Source organism: Macrobrachium rosenbergii, chromosome 10, assembly GCF_040412425.1.
Source record: "Macrobrachium rosenbergii isolate ZJJX-2024 chromosome 10, ASM4041242v1, whole genome shotgun sequence".
NCBI lineage: Eukaryota > Metazoa > Arthropoda > Malacostraca > Decapoda > Palaemonidae > Macrobrachium > Macrobrachium rosenbergii.
Window position 1 is genome coordinate 42,945,692 of NC_089750.1, and position 23,727 is coordinate 42,969,418.

General features: G+C 43.3%; 1 protein-coding gene across 2 annotated transcripts in view; it reads left to right on the forward strand.

Moving 5' to 3' along the window:
* The first annotated feature begins 3,085 nt into the window (after positions 1 to 3,085).
* Positions 3,086 to 23,727, forward strand: part of LOC136842606 (small integral membrane protein 15-like) — a 125,834-nt gene continuing 105,192 nt past the window's right edge. The window contains exon 1 of one of the 2 annotated variants that reach the window (XM_067110192.1): positions 3,086 to 3,168. The gene's annotated coding sequence lies outside the window, so the exon portion shown is untranslated. Of the gene's footprint in view, positions 3,169 to 3,362; positions 3,565 to 23,727 lie in introns of those variants that run through there. The other variant, XM_067110191.1, reaches the window with a different exon arrangement.

The window sequence follows — 23,727 nt, forward strand, 5'->3', positions numbered from 1 at the left end:
TAAGAGTGGAACGTCGCTGCACCCTGCAACAAACAAAAGTAATAGAATATGATTCTTGCCTTTTTCCTTAGACCTAAAAACATAAATTAAGTTGGAAACACGAACAAAGTTAAACTTGTTATTCATTTTTCACTCTAGAAAAGATGAAATTATTGTCTCATTGCATGAAATACAAAAAAATTCACTATTATAACTGACAGGTGGCGGCCATCTTGATTTTTGGTCCTCATGCATTTAGCACAAGGGGATTTTTGGGGTCTTTACATATTTGAATTCAGTAGGTTTTGGAGTATTATTCCTGAAAAATCAGCTTTCTACATTTTTTCCATCATTTCACCTATTATAATTGACAGGTGGCAAGGGGGATTTTTGGGGCCATCAGTAGGTTTTGGATTTTTGGTCCATCATGCATTTAGCACAAAGGGGATTTTTGGGGTCTTTACATATTTGAATTCAGTAGGTTTTGGAGTATTATTTCTGAAAAAATCAGCTTTCTACATTTTTTTTTCCATCATTTCACCTAATGTTCCTGGGCTAAATAACTGATTTTTCAAAAATCGCATATTCTGGCATTTTGGACATAAGGGATGAATTTAGAATAGGTTTTTATGAGCTTAGATTTTAATAATCAAGCCCGCCTTTAAAAACTGGTTTAATAATAGCCGCTTTCTCAGAAGCAGGGAATTTGCATTCCGAGACACTCATAACTTTCACCGTTACATCAGTCAGTGACCCATGAAAAGTTCACTGTAACAAATTCCGATGTTGGCCTGTGATATTGCACAGTTTGTTTTCTTTCCCTTTAAAATAATCCTAATAACATATTTGTTACACTATTACACTATTTCCTTAAAATACCAAGAAAAAATATCAATCAGTTCTTGATCACTGAAACCATCAGGGAACCTTTTTCCTTCCAACATTTCCAGTTGAACCTTCAAGAAGTCAATATGATTTATTCATTTCAATTTCTACGTTTTGGAATTTCTTACTATGATACCCGGTTTCCGTCTTTTTGTTATTTTTTACTACTCTTTATATGTTCCATGCAGTTTCAGTCTTTTCCTTCATTTCAATTTCTACGTTTTGGAATTTCTTACTATGATACCCGGTTTCCGTCTTTTTGTTATTTTTTACTACTCTTTATATGTTCCATGCAGTTTCAGTCTTTTCCTTCGCCATTTGCCCATTTTGCGTCTTTTTTTCCACTCTTCAGTCTCAGCGATTCACTTCGAACCTTGGTGATCTGTCCTTGACGGTTTCTCCTTTAACTGGCACAAATTATCACGCTCACTTTTATTCATTAGGTTATCAATATTCATAAGACAATTTACACAGCCTGCTCTTAACAGCCATGGGTTACCATGATCATCAGGAATATTTATATCTTCATTTATTTTACGAATCACTTCAGTAATGAAAACATCCGGAGAGAAATTCAATCTGTTATTTCGTTGTTTTTCAGTGCCTGTATTCTAAATATTATCAACTAGGTTTCAGTACTTGGTGCTGACCTTAAATCCATATTCCATTCCATTCTATTCTAAATTCTATAAGTTTATAAACTGGAGAGATGATGCACTCCTCAACACTGTTATTTACGAAGTCACTTAAAACTAAATCTAATGCACGTCCAGTCGAAGTTGTTGATGATCAATAGCCTATTATTAACCAGCCGATGTGATTCTAATAACTCGTTAAACCCGATTGTTCTAACCCAGCCAATATTATTATTCCAGACCAGAGAATAAGATGTTGCCATTATCTGCTAGATGAAAACCATATTTTTAACAGGTGGACGTGCAGTTGAGAAAGATTTAAAAAATGCACATCCACAGTTATTTTATTTGAAATAGATATAAAGAGCAAAAAGAGACTAATATATTAAGGAATAAATATCAGGCGAAGAATTATGAAACCCAGGGCCGGCCCAAGCCCTTATGGGGCCCTAAGCAGGATTGGATCTAGGGGTTCCCCTGATCACCACCACCGGTGCTTAACTATTACTTGCGCTTGAATACTTGATCATTTCAAGCACTGCAAAGGCATCATTAACCCTATAGGGGTAGCAAATTCATAATATGGTCCAGTAGGCTATTATTTGTACTTTTTAAATTTCAGAGTGACGTATTGTTTGGCATAATTGAACTTGTATTGTAAGTGACAGAACAAATCAGCAGGCAAAACTCTACACTTACAATAAAACAAGTTAACCAGTTTAATTGCTTATATTTAAAAAAAAAATGGAGCAGTTGTGCAAAAATGCGATTTCCCACTACAAATAAAACCAAATAACATACTTGTATCTTCTTACATAAAAATAGCAGTTGTAAAAATAAATAAATATATAAATTGCTTGAAAAAAAACTTGAATATGTGCACATAAATTCACAACATAATAACAGTAAGGGCTCAAAAATTAAGATGAACAATAATTGTATTTGAAAACTATGTACGAAAGTGGTAGGTGCAAAGATAAACCCTAACCTAAAATATACTAGTGTAGACCTACTGAAGGGATTTACTTTTCACTTTTCCTTATTTAGTAATAAGTACGAGACACTGACTGGCACTACTTTATTAACCAAAGTTACCAAACTGTTTCAGTATTGAAATTATTTTTAGTCTTCGTTTCCTGGCTTTTCTGGAGGCAAAGTCACTTATGACATCGTTGCATGTGTTCTTGTGGCCAGTTTTGTTGTTAATAATTTTAAGTTCACTCAGTCTTTCATGTGCCATGGCAGATGAAAGTAGGTTTTAATCAATTTGAGCTTAGAAAACCTTCTTTCCGCTGAGGCAATTGTTACAAGGAGCGTGCAAACTATCCTGAGAGATATCCAAAGATTTGCGTACCACTCACAGATGGCATTATGAGAGAGGTAAGAAGCTCAAATGCTGTCATCTTGGCTTGTGGGAATTTTGGAAGACTCTCCATGTCTGTAGTCAATGCCCTGCCATCATACATTAATCTAATAAATGGATAATTTTTCTTTGTTTTTTACGTATTTTGTTTTATTTATTTTTGCTTTTCTAATTTTAATTTTAATTTAATATTTTCCAAGCGTTCTTGGGGGCCCTTTATAGGGTGGGGACCCTAACCAACCGCTTAGTTCGCTTATTCTCTGGGCCGGTCTGATGAAACTTTAATGCGAAGTGTCCCCTGTGAAGGTAAGTATATCTTAGTTTAACCAGACCAATGAGCTGATTAACATCTTTCCTAGGGCTGGCCCGAAGGATTAGATTTATGTTACGTGGCTAAGAACCAACTGGTTACCTACAGCTGAAAAGTGATTTTAGTTATAGGTGGCAGTACGCCATTTCATGAAAGCATGCACTTTTCCCGACCGTGGAACTACTCATTTCATTTCCACCAAGGACTAGCTGTTCTCTCTGACAATGATCCCCCGCCCCCGCTGCTTTAATGAGAATCACTACGAATGAGACAGAGTCCACCTCCACCGCGCGTTGACTAAGAATAAACAACCCCAACAAAAGAAGAAGTTGACAGTTGACTTTATTCTGAATTTGTTGTTGGGAACTTTAAGGTCGTCTGGAAAGTAACCGGTAAGTTACATGTACTGTATATATTTTTACCAGTATTTTGGATTGAATTGGAACCTCTGGTCTACTGGTGAAAATGCCTGCCGGTCGAGCAAGTATAGGTAGAAGATTCTGCCGGATATGGGCTTAAGGTGGCTGTTAGCCTGGGCGTGGGCTGACCCAACTCGAGTTGAGTATGACAAGACACCTGACAGTCCATTTGTTAACAGTCATTAAATTGCAAAATGATGAATCTCATATTTATTGCTATGTATATGGAACATATTTTGGTAAAACTACGGACTGGGCTGTTAGCCTACCTTGCAAATTGATTTTTCCTACAGGCTAGGCTGGCCTGCTTTTAAAAAGTGTTGCTGATGAAGGAGGTGGTGGTGTTTATTTATTGTCGGTCAGTTATTATTAACCCTTAAGGGACGGGATAATTATATATCATGCACACCCCCCCCCCCAACTGGGCAAACTTTAACGTTGGCCAATTTAAGAAAAGGTAGATCTAAGTAGTAGCTTCTCGGTGGCGATTTCCTTCTAACTTGACTTTTTTTACAGTTTTTTGGTTGCTAATTATGGATTTACGGTATTATTTTACTTATGGACATTAATTGCTTTCAACATAAAATATAGGTTTTTCTGTTGTATTATGATGTGATTTGAATGATTTTGAGGTTTATTTCCATCGCAAATGAATACTTATCCTTCCACCACCCCTCCCCCTGTAGATAACAATCTGGGGGACCCTCCTTGGGAAGCGGGGTTTTGGTGGGGGAGACACAGTAGGTAAAAACAGGGCAAAATGGAGGAAAAAAACCTAAATATAACACTCAAACATATAGAAGTGGACCGGTATACAGCTATACACTGAATTCGAAATACATAAAAACACTGGAAATGGGAAAACCCGAGCCAAGAATTTTACATGAGAAAATGGCATACAAATGCACTATATGACCAGTTATTGCACGTCACATTGTAGTGCCTCTCTCCTTGAGGAGGGTACAGCAATGCAGCAGTTTTACAAAAATAATGTAGTCGCTGATTTTCAGGGTATTTTTTTAAATATAAATAGCGAGATATATATTGCTTAAAATATTGTGAGTGATTTCCAGGCTGCTTGATCCACTCTTTGAGATCCCTCCAAAGTCTTTCAATATTTTGCGTATGCACCAATGAATTATCAGGGTCTACAAAGTTTTCCGAATGATTCACCGTGTTATGTATATAACCCAAAGATGACAGCTTATTATACGCACGCCACTTGTCGCTATTAATACACGAGCCACTCTTAATATATTTCTGAATTAAAGGAATAAGATTTTCAGCTGAGCGTTCTCGAGGCAAAGGCTCCACTAAAGGCAGTATAAAAAATTTCTTGGATTCCCTCTCAATCCCCCCAAAAACCCAAATATCACTGAGAGGACGGACGGCCCCTGTCAAATTTACGTTTGCCAAAATGAGATTCATCTATTTCTATTATAACACCATCACCACCAATTGGTTCTTGATTATCAAAATAATTTTCAGCAATTTCACAACAAAAACTATGCCAATCAACACTGGTTGCTCTACTAATTTTAAGAGAATCTATTACAGTATGATGGTTCCACAATTTATTGACCCAGTGATTAATAAATAATAATAGTTTCCAAGCAGGAGGATGAGTACCATCTAAAAAGGTACCTTTATAATGTGAAACTTGATACCCACATTGCTGGCATTTCTTTGTTTTAGCAATCACCACAGTAGAACTACAATACCAAATATGCTTATCTTCCCTAAAAAGTAATGGTTTCTGACACTTAGGACACTGAACACTCAAAGGTAACACAGAATGTTGACGGAAAAAATCATATGCATATTTTGCATGTTCGGGATATGCACCACCATGATATTTGCCTATTACTCAAAAATAATCGAGCTCACAAGAGTCACACAACTGAATTTCACTATCCATTACCTTTAAACTGATGGCGGAAAAGAAAATCCTTGGTCTGTTGGAACCGTATTGTTTTCTGATTGGTTAACAATGAAAACGTCATAAATTGACAGCCAGTTACATAAAGTGTGACAATTGACGTCATCATCTCTTTAACGAGGACCAACCAAACCATAGTATTTTGGAGAGAATCAGGTATGTTTGTAGATGGCAGTTGTAGATTGGCAAATTGTCGAAACAGTGGCCTGAAGCACCTGTCTTTGAATGGCAAAACGTCAAAAGTATTACGTAATTCCAAAAACGTTTGTTATTGGCTGAAATCAATAAGAGTTAAGCGACAAGAGATGAAACAGGTGATTTGAGTGGTTGTCGATAACAAATAAACAAATGAACAAACTCAGGATACTGATGATTGGTGTAGAAGGCAAATATTAAGACGTCATAAAATTACTTCCAATAACAGAAGTTGAAAGGTGGAGCCAACAACCAAAACAGATTGATTCTATGCGTACGCATTGAGAAGATAAATTTACCACCTACTAGAATGAGATTTACGAAGCTTCTACCTAGTAGAATGAGATTTGATTTTTATAAGAACTAGGCATTTGCGACAGATATTATACAGAAATACTACAAAACACTTCCTTAACATAGTGAACTAAGTTAAAATACGCTGCATTATTAATGTCCATAAATAAAATAATACCGGATTTACCTTCAGTTTTTGTTGCACAAATGCAATTAACCTGTAACTAACCACTGAAGTCTATCCAACAAGGGGTTTCCATATGCGATCTTCACAAGAGAGAGCTTGGCTACGTCTGTTTGGAACAGTTCATATCCGTCTGGCAAGTGCAATAACTTGTTAACGTATGGGTACCGTCCCCCCTGGGCCAGTACTAAACACGGTGAAGGGACATTGCATTTGGCTGACAACAAACAAATGCACCACCAGTATCAAAAGACCTAAAAGTGTAGAAAAAACCAGTTTCCAAGGTAAAAACAGGTGCGGAGCTAATACTTAGAATTACCTAAGAAAAACATATCTAAGAAAAACATATAAAGTGGAAGTTAATGCAAATGCACATTAAGGTGTAAGAAAAACATTCTAAAAAATTTTCCCTACCTTCCATGGGAGGTTGAAAGTGACTATTTACAATCCTGTTTGGGGTCACTTTTACAAAACACTTGTAAATTTTACCAACTTACACATATTATTTTAATTATTTTATTTTTTTGGTTTTATTTTTTTGGTAATTCTCTAGGGTAGCTCCACGCCTGTTTTTACCTTGGAAACTTGCTTTTCCTGCACTTTTAGACCCCCTGGTAGCGGAGTTGGGCTTCCTTGTTGGCAGTCAAGTGTCATTTGCCCCCTACGTTAACTCAAAAGTAAGGGGGAAGTGTGGGAACACGGGGTTGCGGGTGGGAAACAAGAATGTTGCGAAGTGGAAATGTTTATGTTACGGGTGTGCAAGAACAAGGGGGAAGCCATGCGCAGAAACAAGAGAGCAGCTGTGCGGGGAGCAACGGGGGCGGGAGGGAGGAATTGCCTCACGTACCCCAAATGCGCGGGTATATAACTGAGAAAACCACAGGGGTGGGGGTTGGGAAGGAACACTGCCAAGCAATGGGAATGGGGGCAAAAAACATGACCGTGAACAAACAAAAGCCAACACCAGTGCCAGGACACCTAAAAGTGCAGAAAAAACAAGTTCCCATTAAGGCAAAAACAAGGCCAGGAAGGTACTCAACGCCAGCTGAAAGCAGCAACCTGTAAAAAAATGTTGAGTTGCACAGAAAAATACCTTGAGGGGGAAAAGAATCAGGGGGACTTACCTTAGGTGCTGGGAGGGTAGAGGTCAGCTGCTGCCTTTAGGAATGCGTGGAACCTGGTGTTGGGTGCGGAGAAGTGAATTTTAAAGTAGGCTACAGCCAGGTAGCCTACAAAATTGTTTTTCCTCCTGCCATACCTGGGGGTGCTGGCTCTGAGTTCCCACCACCTCCTCTCAATGGTGTTGGTGTGGGCACTGGTTTCGGGGTCGACGAAGTTGAGGGAGTGGTTGACCGTCAGGTGGGTGTAGCCTTCGGTGCCGAGGGTATTGTAGGCCTTCCAACAGTCAGAGATGACAGTAGTGCTGGGAGGATAAAGTCCTTGATAATGGCCACTAAAGTTGCGGCACTCCTGTCCTCAATGGGGATGACGAAGAAGTCGCGCGCCTCCCGGCAAATAGCGCCAAAGACCCACTGGCCCTCAACCACCCGGCCAACGTTATACTTCTGTTTCCCGAACTTTGCCTCGTCTACCTTGACAGTAGTGCTGGGCCCACCAATCCTCCTGTTTTGCTTCACACACCAATTGACGATTACCTCACGTGCAAAAGTAGACGAGTCAGACACGTATATGAAGCAAAAGAAAAGGAGTCTCAGTGTCGAGGCGGGAACCAGAAAACCAAGTATTCCTGAACAGCAACTGGTAATAGCTGCACCTCTTCTGGCCCTTCTTCTTGGCTGCTCCATAGTTCCTGTCGCACCTGAAAACCCGCTTGCGGATGTCGAGGCAGCACTCCTTGCCTCAGTGGGAGCAAAAGCACTGGGCCTTGAGGAGGCTGTGGTCCTGGCACAGCTTAATCAACTGCTCATAGTTGCCCAAGTAGTAAGCAGAAAAATTACGGTAACTGATAGCAGTTACCGCTGGTTAGTGGTAAGCTGTGCCGGGTTAACGGCTCAGGCACGCGCAAAGTCGATGGAACGGATTCAGCCATTGTACTGGAGTTAAACATGCAAATTGTGTATTTTGTGTTGGGTAGGTGTGGGTAGCAGGTGGGGTGTTTGGTGGGTTACAGTTTTATACATGAAAATGTGCACAATTTCTTGTAGAATACAACAAAAAATAAATCATGGTTGTAGCTTTAATCAGTTTTGAAATATTTTCATAGAAATCACGATAAGTGCCAAAATTTCAACCTTTGGTCAACTTTGACTCGACCGAAATGGTAAAAAAATGCAATTGTAAGCTAAAACTCTTACATTCTAGTAATATTCAATCATTTACCTTCATTTTGCAACAAACAAGAAGTCTCTAGCACAATATTTCGATTTATGGTGAATTTAAAAAAAAAAACTTTTTCCTTACCTCCGCACGCGCTAACTGCTGAAAATCTCAGAATTTCTTTAGTCACTTTGTCGTAATTTTTGCACCATTTTCTATTAGCCATTACATAAAGTTTTATACATGAAAATGTGTGCAATTTCATGTAGAATACAACAAAAAATAACTCATGGTTGTAGCTTTTATCAGTTTTGAAATATTTTCATATAAACCATGATAAATAGAAAAAATTTGATCTTCAGTCAACTTTAACGCGACCGAAATGGTCGAAAACTGCAATTGTAAGCTAAAACTCTTTTATTCTAGTAATATTCAATCATTTACCTTCATTTTGCAACAAACGGGAAGTCTCCAGCACAATATTTTGATTTATGGTGAATTTTTGAAAAATTTTTTTTTACATCCGCGCATTACGAATTCATGCATCATTTTGTGATAATATTTTCTCTGTGTTGCTTTGATCGTTTTACAATTTGTTATGTACCAAAATCCTTGCAATTTAGTGTACGAAAAAAAAATAACTCATTAGCTTTAACCCTTTTGCTCACAGCGCGATTTTTATACAATTATATATGAAATTTTTTTTGCGCTGTCATATATTCCAATATTTATATGTTGATAATGATATTTTTTTTTCATATCTGATGGTTGCATACTAAACTTCAGGCAGTGAGAAAAAAAGGAGCCAAAAATGAACTCTTAATCCTAAAAACTAAGCGTGCTGTGATTCTTTGAAAAAAACTTTCTTTCCGCTTCGGCGCTAACTCTCAAACCCTGCCGGCATACAGCAGACACTTTTGTAAATAGAGGCTCGGCGTTTAAGGGTTAACAAGGTAGCGGTTAACCCTTCTGCGGGTGTCAGGGTTCCTCTCAACGTATCTGTTGAGGCTCTTCTCTCTCCGGTTCCTTCGTCAATTGTTTGGTCTCAGTTTCGTCTAGGGAGGCTTGTATCTTGGAGGACACCTCGGCAGCCATTCGGAGGCCTTGTCCCACTCTATGTGGATGTGTCCGGGTTGATAGGGTTCTCTCAAACAAGATGGATGTACTCCCTCCGGTCCAGTACTGCCTGACACCTCATCACTTCGGTGTCAATAGAGCTGGCATACCAGGTTAACATGTCGCCTGACTGTACAGCGTTCTTTGGCAGAAGAGGAGGGACTTCTTTTAAAGCTTCCGCCTCACTATCCGTACATTCAGAGAGGGTTCTGTTGAGGGCGCCTTTTGCGCTCTGCAACAGTCATTTAGGGAGGAGGATATCTCCTCCATGGTCAATTTCATGTAGCCGTCGTTAGCAGTAGCGTCACAGCAAGCTATGTTTAGTGTGGCTGCTCTGGGTTCAAGGGATGTGGCCAGTATAACAAACTTGTTGCTTCTAACTCATGTCTGCAGTGTCTGCATAACTTTATGCATCGTTGAGGGTACAAAATGTTGAAGTAGAGGGTTCCTGTCTAACAGGGAACAGCTGGTACCCTCTTGAAGAAGCCTCTTAGGGAGAAGAGAATGATCTCTCTCTTCCAGGGTCTTGTGTCTCCGCATGCTTTCTCTTCAGGTATGTCTCAGGAATCGCTGGAACTTCCATATCGAAAATGCAGGTATAATCTGGAATGATTCCGAAATTGTCTGTGATAGTCAGAAGAAGCGCATCTGACATCTGGAAGGTCTATAGGCCTAGTCCCCCCTCTTCCCGACGTTCATCTGTACTCAGATGCCTCATATCAAGGTTGGGGAGCAACCTTGGAGGAACTCAGGCTTCGGGCCTCAGGAGGGATCGGGAACGAGAGGAGTCATAACCTTCGGGAACCTCAGGTGTTTTTCAGTCCTAGTGCGCAACACAGTAGTGGGTCTGCTTTGCGACATCGTAACTGCCGTGTCGTATCTGAGAACTCGGGGGGAACAAGATCATTAGAACTTAGAGGTGTATGCTTTCCGCCATTCGGTCTCATTCATCAGGTAATCAGGAATTGCGGTAGTGTCAAGACGTCTATGACTCTAGTTCCTTGCTGGACCTAACGCCCTCGGTTCCGGAATTCCTAATGCTCCTTACAGAAGTTCTGATGGTCCTCCTCATGCGGAAGATCTTTTAGACAACCGCATTTTCGCCATTATCATCCAAACTCTTGCGTGATGAACCTAGTTGCGGGCGACTGCCAGACACTCTAAAGCTATGTCTAGACAGTGTTTCTTTCAGCTTGAGAAGTCAACCCATAAGCTTTACCAGGTCAGCTTGACATGAGGAAGTCTGTGTTGTAAGGAAGGTCATTCCATCTTTAGGCCTGCCATAACTGAAAAAGCTGGTTTTCTCTTATTCCTTTGGAAAGTCAAGATTCTTCCATTTTCGGCTATTGCTGGCTACCGCTCAGCACTTAGCGGTACATTTTTCCATCCTCCCGAAAATTTCTAGTAGTAAGATCTTTGATTTATTACGTTCCCTCAGGTTCCCTCGTGAGATTGTCGGAAGTTCTAATGTTAAGATAACTGGCTAGGTGTTTTTCTTTCTTTCGGCTTTAGCTGCAGATGAAAAGGTGCACGAGCTTCAGGAAGTTTCCTAGGCTGGTTTCCTAGGTGGGAGTTAGGTATTTCTTTTCTTCCGGAAGTCGTGGCAGAGACTAAAACACTGCTTCATTCGTTTAAGGTTCTTTAACTGCAAGTGTTCGGTTCCGGCATCAGCGGGGATGTCTTTATGTCCGTTGTGAATACTGTATTTATCAAAGGTTGAGTAACTCCGTCCGCTTCTGTGTACACTTCTTGTCTCACCGCGGAATCCTTCCCGTCCGCTGTCAAGGATGCAGTTAGTTACTTTTGGAGAAAGGGTTCCTGCAAAAGAAATCTACCCATGACCTTTTGCCCAATCCACTAAGCACCCTAAGGATTAGTCCACTTTTTCTGCTAGATCGTCCCCATCCTTTCAGAGACAACCGTTTCAAGGAGGAAGACAACGCTCTCTGTCTAGACCTCGGGCTGGAGTCTGTTTCCCCTCCCAAGCCATCAAGAAATCATCTTCTAAACCTGCATCTAAGAAGTGAAGATGCAGTCCTCCATGCACCCATGGGTGCCAGGCTCCAACTGCTTTGGGAGAGCTTGAGTGCCAAAGGGGCAGAACCATGGATTGTAGAAGTACTTAGGGAAGGGTACTCAATTCCTTTCAAGGAAAAGCCTCTCCTGTTCAACATGCTTATCACCTTGATCGCGTACTCTGCAGGTTCAGAGAAGTCTTTAACTCTGTTGGAGGAGATCTCAGCGCTTCTCAAAAAAAGCCGATAGAAGTAGTAGAAGACATCACGTCAATGCGGTTCTACAATCGGCTGTTTGTGGTCCCCAAATCAACAGGAGGATGGAGACTGGTCCTCGATGTGAGCACCCTGAATGTTTTTATCGAGAAAACATGATTCAAGATGGAAACAGACCAGTCAGTTCTTGCGTCCATCCATCGTGGGGATTGGATGATGTCCCTAGACATGCAAGACACATATTTTCACATCCCGATTCATCCAGCGTCAAGAAAGTTTTTGAGGTTTGTGTACCAGAACGAGGTATTTCAATTCAGAGCACTGTGTTTTGGCCTGTCGACAGCACCACAGGTCTTGACAAGCAAAGTTCACTTAATAGGCATCAACATCCTTTTTATACCTGGCATGATTGGTGATTTGTTTGCCCACTGAGCTACAATGTATGGAGGCATCAGAAAACCATCCTTTTAACCCAAGACTTAGGACTGCTAATAATTCTTCAGAAATCTCAACTGACCCCATCTCAGAGGATTCTCTATTTGGGGATTCAGATAGACTTGGATTTTTCGGGCTTCTCCGTCCCTCAAAAGGATAGAGTCGTGCCTGAAAGCATTGAAGCATTTCCTTACTCTAAAGAATTGTTCAGCCAACAAGTGGATAAGTCTACTGGGCACGTCTTCAATAGAACAATTCGTCAGGCTGGGAAGACTACATCTACGACCTCTACAATTCTTCCTGAAGAGAAACTGGGACAAGAAGACTCAGCCAGATTCATTTGCCTCTCCGATCTCAACAGATATCAAAGAAGACCTATGATGGTGGCAATACATGGGCAGATATGTAGAAGGGGAATCTCTGCTTCCTCTGAACCCAGTCTTAAACTACTTCTCTGGGAGACAGGGAGACGTCAGGAACTTGGTCTCGGGAGGAGAGCACTCTCCATATCAACAACAAGGAATTAAAAGTGATTCGTTCGGGTCTCAGACACTTTCAGGAAGAAGTTTGAGGCAAAGTGATAGCAGTTCACCCAGACAATACCACAGCCTTGGCCTAAATCAGTCGTCGAGGGAGAGCACACTCATATTCGCTCTTTGAAACCACGAAGTCACCTCTCCTTTGGACGGACCGGATAGGAGCAAAGTTAGTCACCCAATTCATCCAAGGAAAGCTCAGTGTGTTGACAGATGGGTTAAGTCAACACCACCAAATCCTTTCCACAGAGTGGACTCTGGACCTTCGAGTATGTGCAGATTCGTGGAAGCTGTGGGGGACACCATTCCTGGACCTCTTCGCCATGTCCAAGAATCACCGCCTTTCTCTGTTCTGCTCACCCTTTTCTGGACCCTTTAGCATGGGCAACAGATGACCTTCTGCAGGACTGGTCTGATTTGGACTTGTACATATTTCCCCCATTCAGTCTAATCAGGGAAGTACTAAACAAGCTTCACCCTCACCCGAATGTCAGAATGACCCTCATGGCTCTGTTCTGGCCTCAGAAGGAGTGGTTTACAGATCTTTCTCTTCTGGTGGACTGTCCGAGGCTCCTTCCCACCATTCCAGAGCTGCTCAGACGGCCTCATTTCAGGAGGTTTCATCAAAACCTGTCCAATCTGACCCTGACAGGATTTCTACTGTCGTCAAACTCCTACTATCGAAAGGATTTTCAAAGCCTGCGGCTCAAGCTATTGCCAGCATCAGACGACAGTCATCTAATCAAGTCTATCAAGCAAAGTGGTCCATCTTTAGACTTTGGTGTGGAAGACATAACATCTCGCCTTCTAAGACATCTGTGACACAGCTAGCAGACTTTCTCCTGTATTTAAGATCATCCAGAGGCCTCTCGTCCTCTACCATCGGGGGTTATAGAGCATCCTTTGCTCGGTTTTTTGCCATGGGGGTCTAGTACCTCAAAGCAGGACATCTTGGACCTCATTAAATCTTCTGACTCTTTGAAACCTAAAACAGAATCTACAGTTTCCTGGAGTCTTGACATAATTCCTAAATGGATTTCAGGACCGCATTTCGAACCCCTTCACTCAAAGTCCCTCAGGGATTTAACTAGGAAGACTTTTTTTTTTGGGGGCACTAGCAACAGCTAAGAGGGTTAGCGAACTCCATGCCTTGGACAAAAGGGTGGGTTTTTCCCAGGGTGATGCAGTCTGCTCGCTAACTTTGGGTTTTCATGCAAGAAACAAAATACCCTCAGAACCCTGGCCCCGCTACTTTACAGTAAAGAACTTATGGAGATTTTAGGTCTAGAGGAAGAGGAAAGATCTCTTTGTCCTGTGAGAACCCTTAGATATTATCTCCACAGGACTGAGAAGATCAGAGTCCAGGCTAGCAATCTATGGTGTTCTGTAAAGAATCCTTCCAGACCTCTCTCTAAGAATGCTATCTCGTTCTTTTTAAGGGACCTAATCAGGGAAGGTCATTCTCAGATTGGAGAAAGTCTCTTCCCTACCTGAAAGTGAAGGCTCATGAGGTAAGAGCAGTAGCCACCTCCTTAGCCTTGAAGCATAATCTGTCCTTATCTTCTTTCCTCCAAACTGCATACTGGAGATGTAGGTCAGTTTTGGCAATGAGCTGTCTCCGGGACATTGAAACCACCTAAGACAATTGCAGCACCTTTGGGCCCTTGTCTGTAGCGAGTATGGTAATGGGGGAGGAAGCCTAGAAGGCAACTCTTCCAGCTAAATGTATTTCTGTCTGGAAGGTATGTATTACCTAAGTTACCTACCAGTTTTTTAATGGGGTAATGATATCTTTTCATTCCTTTTTAATTTATCGATATAAGGTGAGGTTTTGATTGGATTTTTCTTGGTTCCTGGTACTTCGTCCTGGATTAGGGCAAGTTTTTAAGCTTTGTATGGCATTGGAAGTTCTAATTTAATACATAGCTTTGATTAACACTTTCGCAGCTAACAAAATACTCCTTCGCCCGAAAGTCCCCATGTCACTAGAGGTGTCCATAGGCTATACCACCACACCACTGCAGGTTGAGATGAACTCCAACCAGAGGCAGTATCTTCCTGCAGTAGCACTGTCATCAGGTAAGGAACAACAAGCATTTATTAATGCGAACATCATGAATATATTCATAATGACTTTAATATTTTGGGTACAATATGTCCTTGAATCCCCACCATCCATCAATGTAGGATTTAGCAATGTAATTACTGGGTAAGTGACTTAAATAAAAATGACATTTTGTTCATGAGACTTACCTGTCAGATATATATATAGCTGTATTCTCTGATAGTCCAACAGAATTTCAAAACTTACGACACACGCAGTGGGAGATCAGGTGGTTAGTACCCATTCCCGCCGCTGGGAGGCGGGTATCAGGAACCATTCCCATTTTCTATTCAGATTTTCTCTGTCGCCGGTACTGTCAACACCTGTTTTCAGTACCTCCGTCTTTGGATTTCGTAAACTTGGTTGTCACTTAAGTATTTGTTTGACTTTTGGTTTTTTTGACTTGGACTTGTGGCTAGGCATACGCTATTGTGGACTGTTTTGGATTTTGCTTTGTTTTTTGCTTTGTTTTTTGCTTGGATTAAGATGTCTGAATCTAGTTCTGCTAGTTATAGAGTTTGCTGTGTGCAAGACTGTAAGGTGAGGCTACCGAAAGTTTCGGTAGATCCTCACACTGTATGCTCGAGGTGTAGGGGGCATGTTTGTTTGTTTAATGATCGATGCAAGGAGTGTGAGTCTTTGCCTGATGCTAGTTGGAGGACTTATGATTCCTATGTGAGGAAGTTGGAGCGTGATAGGATCAGGAGGTCTTCCTCCAGGAGTGTATCAGTGAGTAGGAGTCAGGGTAGTGTTTTTCCACCTGCTAACCCTCCCGTAGACGTAGCTATTCCTAACCCTGTGGTGTTGCCCTCGGGCCCCGAGGTTGTGTCTGCGGAAGGAGATGCCCTGTCTGTTATTATGTCTTCCATTCGTAACCTGGAAGCTAAAATGCTCGCTCTTCAAAGTGCTGTGAAGTGCAGTGATAGTGTTTGTGCCCCTAGTGTTGTGGAGGGGGCGTCAGATCGGCTGTATAATGCCTCTAGGCCTGGACCTCTGCCGGACTCCCAGGACTCAGGGAGTGGGCAAGTCGAAAGCTGCAAGAGGGTTACACGGACCCCCCACCGATCTGGCGTCCCTTCGGCAGGTCCTGTTGACGCTTCCCAGGCTGCCAAGGATCATGCACGGGGACGAATCCTTAAGGATTGCTTCTCGTCTCCCGAATCTTCCTCCCCGCGTCAGGGGTGGAGCTCTCGGAAGGTCTCTCGACCTTTGAAGAGAAGCTTCAGAGAAAGGGACGCTTCACGTCCCTTTTCTCGTGGCGCTCTTCGCTCTTCTCCGGAGAGTTTTGACGCCCTCCCACCGCAGAAGAGGACCAGGACGTCATCGGATGATGACGCTTTTGAGCGCTCCGGTCGCTCCAGGGAGAGAGCTGTTGCTTCCCCTGTGAGAAGGAAGAAGGCGTCCCCTCGCCCCTCGTCTTCTCACAGAATCAGCACTTCTCCTGAGAAGGAGACTTCTCCTACTCAGAAGCTTCTGCTAGACATGCAGCGGCAGTGGGCTTCGTTAATGGCCCAGAAGGAGACAGATCTGTGTCGTCGTCGGAAGGATTCCCGACTGCCGATCAAGAGGTCCAAACCATCCCCTTCTCCTTCTCCGCGTTCGTCTTCTTCTCATGCTTCGCCGCCCTCTAGAAGTCCTTTGGCTCAGCAGCGCTTTACTGGTCTCAGCAGGGATCGCCAATTCCCTCTTGCTGACGCTTTCCATGCTGCTAGGCTTGACGCCCCTCGTTCTGGCGCTCTGCTTTTTTCTCGCCATGACGCTTCTCATGCTGCTAAGCATGACGCTCCTCGTGCTGCTCGGCAAGACGCTCCCCTTGCTGCTCGACCTCGTCAAGACGCTCGTCAGGACACTCGTCAAGACGCTTCTTGCCGAGATTTTCGCGACCCCTCTCGGACTTCTTCCAAGCAGAAGTCCCTTTTGCGAGTTGGACTGCAAGGGCTTAGACCTCCCGGAGTTTCTCCAATCTCTTCGGTTGCTCCCGTTGAAGAAGGGGAGCTGTCAAGTGCATCGGAACCTGCAGTTGAGGAACAGTCCTCGACTTCATCAGCTTCTTCCGATTACCAGGTCTTGACACGTTTGCTGAAGGACTTGTTTGGGGACAAGTTTCAACCCTCTGCTCCTCGCCCTCCTCCTTCGCAGTTAACCTCATCAAAGTCACAGAAGACTTCAGGTTTTGTGAAGATGGCCACGTCTCTCTCTACGAAGAGGGCCTTTAAGAAAGTTCAGGAGTGGATGGACTCCAGGAAGGCCCAGTACAAGACTTCTTTCGCCCTGCCTCCATCAAGATTGAGTGGGAAAGCGGGGATTTGGTACGAGACGGGAGAGGATGTTGGTTGGAGAGTTCCTTCCTCTTCCCAAGGGGACTTCGCCAGCCTTGTGGACGCTCCTAGGAGGTCTCTCCTTTCGTCAGCGAAGGTGTCCTGGACGTTGTCTGAAACTGATCACCATCTGAAAGGTCTCTTCAGAACAATGGAAGTTTTCAACTTTCTGGACTGGTGCCTGGGAGTCCTGGACTTGCAGGCTCGAAGCCCTGACTCCATTAGTCTGGGAGACTTATTCAGCGTCCTAGCTTGCATGGACAAGGCTGTCAGGGATGGCTCCGAAGAGCTGGCTACCCACTTCTGTACGGGGCTTTTAAAGAAGAGGTCCTTATACTGCAACTTCACTGCGAAGTCGGTCTCTCCTTCACAGAGGGCAGAGTTGCTGTTCGCCCCGATGTCTAGCCATCTTTTTCCCCAGTCCTGAGTCAAGGATACTGCCGCCACTTTGCAAGAGAAGGCTACTCAAGACCTCCTGGCCCAGTCTTCAAGACGTCCAGCAGTCCCTTCGACTTCTTCCCTTGGGCAGGCTTCCAAGATACAGAAGCCCTTTCGTGGAGGAGCTTCTTGAGATCGCCCTCTCGAGGAAGAGGTCTCTCCAGAGGTAGAGCCCCTTCCAAACCTAGGGGCAAGAAGTGACTCTGTGGACCTCCAGACACCTGTTGGAGCCAGGCTTCTTTCCTTTGCAAGAGCCTGGAGAGAGAGAGGGACGGACAACTGGTCCCTAGAAGTCATCGAAAAGGGATACAAGATCCCATTCCTCGTCTTACCTCCGTTGTGCACGAAGCCCAAGGATATGTCGCCCTCCTATCAGCAGGAGAAGCAGCAGATTCTTTTCGACCTGCTCGAGCAGATGCTCGAGAAGAGAGCTGTGGAACAGGTCTCAGATTTACAATCCCCGGGCTTCTACAACAGGTTGTTCCTGGTCCCGAAGCAGTCAGGAGGATGGAGACCAGTCCTATACGTCAGCAGGTTGAACCATTTCGTTCTGAAAGAGAAGTTCAAAATGGAGACGTCCCAGTCGGTTATAGGAGCCTTAAGACCAGACAACTGGATGGTTTCTCTGGATCTCCAGGACACCTACTTTCACGTCCATATACATCCTCTATCAAGGAAGTACCTGAGGTTTGTCCTGCGGGGACAGGTATATCAATTCAGGGCTCTCTGCTTCGGGCTAAGCACAGCCCCTATGGTCTTCACGGTGTTAATGAGGAATGTGGCGAGATGGCTTCACCTTGCAGGGATAAGAGTCTCGCTTTATTTGGACGATTGGCTCATTCGAGCCTCGTCGATGTCGAGGTGTCCGGAGGACCTTCACACGACGTTGGATTTGACGAAGTCCCTAGGACTTCTGGTGAATTTCGAAAAGTCCCATCTGACCCCGACTCAGTCCATCGTTTATCTGGGGATTCAGATGGATTCAGTGGCTTTTCGAGCTTTTCCGTCACAAGAAAGACAGCAACAGTGCTTAGACAAAGTTTCAGCCTTCCTGCGGAAAGAAACATGCTCGGTGATGGAATGGATGAGTCTGCTGGGGACCATTTCATCGCTGGAGAAGTTTGTTTCCCTGGGGAGACTACATGTCAGACCACTTCAATTCTTCCTTGCAGAGAATTGGCAGGACAAGGAGGATCTGGAAGTTTCTCTGAAGATCTCGCCAAAGGTGAAGGATCACCTAAGGTGGTGGCTTGATCCCTCAAAGTTGGCAGAAGGCGTTTCTCTCAACCTTCAGAACCCCGACCTAGTGTTGTTTTCCGACGTGTCCACATCGGGATGGGGAGCAACACTAGGGGGGGAAGAAGTGTCGGGCACCTGGAGAGGGGAACAAGTGTCCTGGCACATAAATCTCAAAGAATTGGGGGCGATTCAGATGGCCCTACTTTTCTTCGAGGGACGAGTCACAAACCGAGTAGTCCAGATCAACTCGGACAACACCACGGCCCTGGCATACCTAAAGAAACAGGGAGGAACTCACTCTCGGTCCCTGTTCGCTTTAGCAAAGGACATCCTGCTGTGGACACAGGCCCGGAATATTACGATCCTCACGAGGTTCGTTGCAGGTGTGGAGAACGTCTGTGCGGATCTTCTAAGTCGGCAACAACAACTGCTGCCGACCGAGTGGACCCTGCACCAAGAGGTTTGTCAGGGACTGTGGAGGCTATGGGAACGTCCCTTGGTGGATCTCTTTGCGACTTCCAAGACGAAGAGGCTTCCTCTTTGCTGCTCCCCTGTACTCGATCCAGGAGCGATCTCAGTAGATGCTCTTCTCTGGGATTGGACGGGGATGGATGTTTATGCCTTTCCCCCATTCAAAATCCTCGGAGAAGTCATCAGGAAGTTTGCGTCGTCGGAAGGAGCGAGGATGATGTTGATCGCCCCGTTTTGGCCTTCGAGGGAGTGGTTCACAGAGGTCTTGTCCTTCCTAGTGGACTTCCCGAGAACACTGCCCATGAGAGTCGATCTACTCAGACAGCCCCACTTCGAGAGGTACCACAAAAACCTCCCCGCTCTGAGTCTGACTGCATTCAGACTATCGAGAAGCTGGCCAGAGTGAGAGGTTTTTCAAGATCAGTGGCGAGAGCTATTGCCAGAGCCAGAAGATTCTCTTCCAGTAATTTGTACCAATCGAAGTGGACCGTGTTCAGGAGATGGTGTAGGAAGAAGGGCATTTCCTCTACGACGACCTCTGTGAGTCAGATAGCCGACTTCCTCTTGTTTCTGAGGAGTGAAGTCAAACTAGCTGTCCCGACTATCAAGGGATATAGGAGTATGCTATCAGCCGTTTTTAGGCATAGAAACCTGGACCTGACTAACAACAAAGACCTTCACGATCTATTAAAGTCATTCGAAACCACGAAGGTGCCTCAGCAAAGGACTCCTTCTTGGAACTTAGATGTGATGTTACGGTTCCTGATGTCCAGTCCTTTCGAGCCTCTCCATTCTGCGACATTGAGGAACATTACCAGAAAGGCTATTTTCCTAACCGCTCTAGCGACTGCAAAGAGGGTTAGTGAACTTCAAGCCTTCAGTAAGCATATAGGCTTTAAAGGGCATAACGCAGTTTGTACTTTAAGTCCTACTTTTTTAGCAAAAATGAGAACCCGTCTAACCCTTGGCCCAAGAGCTTGAAATTAAGGGTATGGCTGAGATTCTGGGTCAAGAGCCAGAGAGAGTCCTGTGCCCTGTCAGGGCTCTCAAGGTCTACTTGGACAAAACGAAGGAAAGTCGAGGCCCCTTGGACAATCTATGGTGTTCAGTGAAGAGACCGGACTTACCTATGTCGAAGAATGCACTGGCGTTCTTCCTGAGGAACACAATTAGAGAAGCCCATTTATGCTGTCAAGACACTGATTTTAAACTTCTGAAAGTCAGTGCTCATGAGGTGAGGGCGGTTGCAACTTCAGTGGCTTTTCAGAAGAATATGACACTCAGTAACATTCTGGGTGCCACATTTTGGCGTAGCAACTCTGTGTTCGCTTCACACTACCTGAGAGATGTGAAGACGACATATGAGAACTGCTGCTCGCTAGGACCATACGTTTCCGCAGATACAATCCTGGGGGCAGGGAGTGACACACATCCTATCCTATAGAAAATGGTTAGGAAATGTTTTTTATGGTTGTTGGGTCGACCGCCAGAGGTGGACTTCCCACTCTTTAGCTTTAGTTTTGCTATCCTAACTTAGTTAGGCTTGGTCAGGTGGTTGATTTTACTTCGTTTGCCCTCATTGTATGGTCAATATAGTCTAGTCACATCGTGGTCACGCCCCTGTTGACAGATCATCTAGAACTCACCAGCTATACAGGTCACTACCTTGCTGGAGACTAGTAAAGCAGAAGCGGACTTGGGTGACAGTAATCACGAAGTCAGCTATGCTAACAGGTAAGGAACCAAGGTGTCAATCACCTACATGTATTATGTTTCCTAAATCCTATTCTGTCTGTACCCACCTCCAATGGTGGTATTCAGCTATATATATATCTGACAGGTAAGTCTCATGAACAAAATGATATTTTAATGATAAAATAAAGTTTGTTCATACTTACCTGGCAGATATATATATTCATAGTGCCCGCCCACCTCCCCTCAGGAGACAGTGGCACTAGAAAATCTGAATAGAAAATGGGAATGGTTCCTGATACCCGCCTCCCAGCGGCGGGAATGGGTACTAACCACCTGATCTCCCACTGCGTGTGTCGTAAGTTTTGAAATTCTGTCGGACTATCAGAGAATACAGCTATATATATATGTGCCAGGTAAGTATGAACAAACTTTATTTTATCATTAAAATATCATATTTATAATAAAATAAAGTTTATATATGTAACTTACCCAGTAATTACTTAGCTAAGAGTTTCTGCTTGAATGGCAGTTAGAATTCTGAATTCCATGACAGCGATTCTTTCGTTCTGTGTAGGTGACTATGCCCCGTCCACTTTCGTGGCGAGAAAGAGGAACAACATCGCTAACATGACAAATTGTTTCTGCTGCTTGTAGCATCAACACATGGTGTCGTTATAGCAGCTGAGAGTTTTGGATTTGTAATTTTCTTCCTTGGTGAAGTATTTTTGTAGCCTTTTCGGCATTGTTTCTCATCGTGACTTTTTTGGAAGTGTCTTTTCACGATTTTGACTTTCCAACTAGTTAGGTATGTCCGACACATGTTCTAGTTTCCGGTATTACAGTAAAGTCTGTAATACCCGGATGACAAAATTGACTTACAATTCTCACACACCTTGTGTTCTGGTTGTAGAGGACAAGTTTGCTCTGTTAATTTGACTTGTGACGAGTGCAGGGATTGGGGAGAACAGAAGTGGAAAACTTTAAATTCACATTAAGCTAAGTTAGAAAGAGATCGGAAGAGGAAAACAGCCACTAAAGCCAGCGGGAAATTAGCTAGTCAGGCTTTGACTCCCAGATCTGATAAGGCTAACATTACTGTAATTCTCCCTGATGGACAAGTTTGAAAAAAAGTGCTAAAGGTGAAGAGTCAGTGGAGGAGGTGGCTGCTCGTCTCTCTGATTCTCCTAGGCGTTGGTGCCTGCCATACTCCCCGCTACCTGGGAGGAGGCATACCAGTAGCTCAAAGAAGGTCAGTGGGGTCTGCCTACAGGCAGTCGTCCCCTCAGCCCAGCCTGTTGCATCCCAGGTTGCAACTAGCAGGCGCTGGAAAGGTGCCTCAGAAGTTCATCTGCTTTCTTCAAGCTCTGAGGAGTCCTCGCCTTGTAAGAGCTGTCTTCGTCGCTTCCCGATGAATCTTGCCTGCTTAACCCTCTTGCGCTTACGGGGGTTCCTATAGCGCTACCCGGTACACGACTTATGCTGTGGATGGAAAAGTGGAGCTTGCACGGAAAAATTTTTTTGTAAAAATCGATATGTCCAAACTATAACTGGTATACGCTTCTGGTTTGTTTTATGATGTCAGCAAATGATTGAATTTTTTCCTAAAGCAATCAGAAAATCTTTGCAAGGTTTAGAAATAATAGAAAAGACGTGATGAACGTGAAATTTTTAAGGAAAACCGTAGATATTTTTTTGAAATAATCATGAAAAATATAATAATTAGGTTTGGGGAGTTTATTTTATACATAAATTGTGTGGAAATGTGTGAACTTTCATGTGGAAGCAATCATTTTGCTATAAATGTGTGTGCTAATTAGCTGTTACCGATTAAAAAATGCTAATTTTTTACAGAGTGCAATTTTCAGATTTTCCAACCTGCTTATGTTGACGTTTTGTATCATACCTAAGTAAGGAATAACGATAAAAAAAAAATAGTGACATTAGAAAGCTGAATAAATTTGCTATAAAATGCACAAAAGAAAGATATATGTATTGTTAGAATAAAATTGAGCATTGTCATTAGATTACGGACAATCTTTTTTTTTTCTAAGAAAATATACGGCAACGATTATTATATAGAAATGTTGATATTTTTATATTTTGTTGTTCAGCATGATAAAGTACAAAGAATGGCCGTTCGAATGATATATAATACATGCACATTGAAGTTATTTGCAGATGCACAAACAGGCGTACAAAAAATTACCTACACATGCATAAATTCTGGCTGAACTACGGTGTTCAACGTGTATACAGATACACTGACATTTTCACTTATACAACTTACCCGGTAGTTACATATAGCTGTCGTCTTTGACGCCACGGCAGTATTCAAATTTCGCGCTAGCGCTTAGCGTTGTTTAAAGGTGATCCTCTACCCCCGCTTCTATCGGGTATCGGGAACCGCCCAAGAACACGTCATTAGTTTTTGCCGTGCGAAACGGTAATACGGTTCTGCTGCTGGTGGTATTTTCAACAATTCGAACTTGTAGTTCCTTTTTGGTGAAGTACTCGGTTTGTTGTTTTTGCTGGCGCTAGTTATTGCTTGAGCGTTATTCTTAGTTAGACTATTATGTCTGATTCAGGTTCTAGTGGTACCCGGTTTTGCAGCAAAGGCTGCAAAACCAGGCTTGTTAAGCTTAGTTTAGATCCGCACACTTCTTG